This window comes from Hyperolius riggenbachi, chromosome 6 (genome assembly GCF_040937935.1).
Source record: "Hyperolius riggenbachi isolate aHypRig1 chromosome 6, aHypRig1.pri, whole genome shotgun sequence".
Classification (NCBI taxonomy): Eukaryota; Metazoa; Chordata; class Amphibia; order Anura; family Hyperoliidae; genus Hyperolius; species Hyperolius riggenbachi.
The window spans coordinates 105,705,421-105,707,326 of NC_090651.1; the positions used below are offsets into that span (position 1 = coordinate 105,705,421).

The 1,906-nt window shown below is 47.6% G+C and overlaps 1 long non-coding RNA gene across 1 annotated transcript in view; it reads left to right on the plus strand.

The window, feature by feature from the left end:
* The window catches only part of LOC137522517 (uncharacterized), a 22,019-nt gene extending 20,454 nt beyond the window's left edge, over positions 1-1,565 (plus strand). The window contains exon 3 of the long non-coding RNA XR_011022313.1: positions 1,423-1,565. This is a non-coding gene — a long non-coding RNA (uncharacterized lncRNA). The remainder of the gene's footprint in view (positions 1-1,422) is intronic.
* Positions 1,566-1,906: the final 341 nt, after the last annotated feature.

Genomic DNA, 1,906 nt, shown 5'->3' on the forward strand with positions numbered 1-1,906 from the left:
CCTCCTGATATGGAGGGATCTGCCCAATCTCCGGAACAGCAAAAGAGGAGGGTCCGGTGGATGCCCCACTACCAACATTCACTTCATCTGATGCTTCTGTTTCAAGGAAATGCTTTCTCACCATCAAATTTCTCACAAATTTATTAACGTCTAGCATAGTGCTAAAAACATCAAAGTGGTAAGACGGTGCAAAGGAAAGACCCCTAGAAAGAAGAGCTGTTTCAGCCTGGGAAAGTTCTACACTTGACAAGTTAATGACATTGGTAGTAGCTATGGAATATTTCGTTCTCTTGCAGTGCTTACGACCTGCTCTCCTGCTCTTTCTCCTCTTTTGTTCCTGTATTTGCGGTTCCCCCTCTTGGGACGTTGGTAATATGTGGGTTGCCTTGGAGGGGTCTCTTGAATGGTCCGTCCGCGCTGGTCCCCCCCCTTTGGTCAGTCAATACTTGGTTCCATTCGAGTACGAACTGATCCGAATAAATGGTGGTAGGGACTTTTTTGATGCGCAGTCCCCTAGGTATCATGCCTTCAGCTACATAATGTTTTAAGGTTGTTATGTCCCACCAAAGGCGGACTTCTTTATCTAGAAGGCACTCCAAACCTGAAAAGGAAGATTGTAAATTCATAGCTGGATCAACATTACATGACCCTGATTCTTTAGAAAAAACAGACATATATTTGTTAATTTTGTCTGGGTACATTAATAATTCACCCAAAATGTCCAACGCATAATCAGATCCTGCTTCTACTGATTCTAGGTTCTCAGGATTACCATTATCAGTTACTACAGTCTGTGTGGAAGAGAGTTCAGGTGCAGATGGATCTGGTCTTATCCGCTCTGGACTACTTGACTGAGTCCTAGATGCAAACACATTCAGCAACTCTGCAGGCTGGAGATTGTGTTTTGAAGAGGAGGCATAGGGTTCAGTACTGCTTCTATTGAAGCTTTCATTGGCTGCAGAAAACCCCCTAATCAGCTCTCGTACATTGGAAGCTTTGGGAACAGCCCCAGCTCTTAACCAGTCTGCCAAATTGCTCTGAACACATTTTAAGGTGTTAAGATTAGTACTCACACTGCCTGGAGCTGGGTTTTGTTCCACATTAAGGCACTGTCCCAGTCCCTCCGCTGTCGTGGATGTCATCACTGTATAAAGAGTGGACTGTGCTGGAAGAGGAGCAGCCTGCTGTGCAGGCGGACGATGCTGTCCGGGTTGCGGATCCGCCGTCTGTTTAGGCTGTGTTGACGGAGGTGAAGATGCCGACAGCTCCACACTCGGAGGGCTGCAGTGGATGACGTCATTTCCGCTAGGCTCCTGGCTTTGATGAGTAGATGGCGTGCTCTGTATTAGCGGCGGCCATTTTGTTGTAGCCAATTTGTCAGCGTCGCCTGCCTTCATGCTCTCCCATTTCTGTCCTTCACAGGACGCAGGGGCACCACGGCTGCGGAGGGATCTCGCCTCCATATGGACCAGCACGATCTACAGGGGGCAAGGAGCAGAAACCCCACAGAAGCCGAGCAAGTCCCCAGCCTCCAGGACTAAGAGGGCAGCAAGGACAGCAAACACAGGATCAATGCACAGGTGGGTTATGTCTGCATGCGATGGTGATGCAAGCAACAGAGATGTTGAACACAATGTCTCTTAAATGGTCCAATCCCAAAGACGTGGGAGCTAGCCTTAGGAAGGCATATGAACAAAACTGGTAGACAGGCTGCTACACTCACGTCTGTGACACATATGGGAGCAGGGAAGTTCAAGCCAAACATCCAAAAATCCAAAGAAAAAATCCCGCTGCACCAGATGGAGGGATATGATAAAAGAAGACCTTTATTTGTAATCCAACATCAAAATTGCAAGGAAAAGCTCACGCGTATCGGAGCGACGGCTCCTTAATCATAGCTTACAAA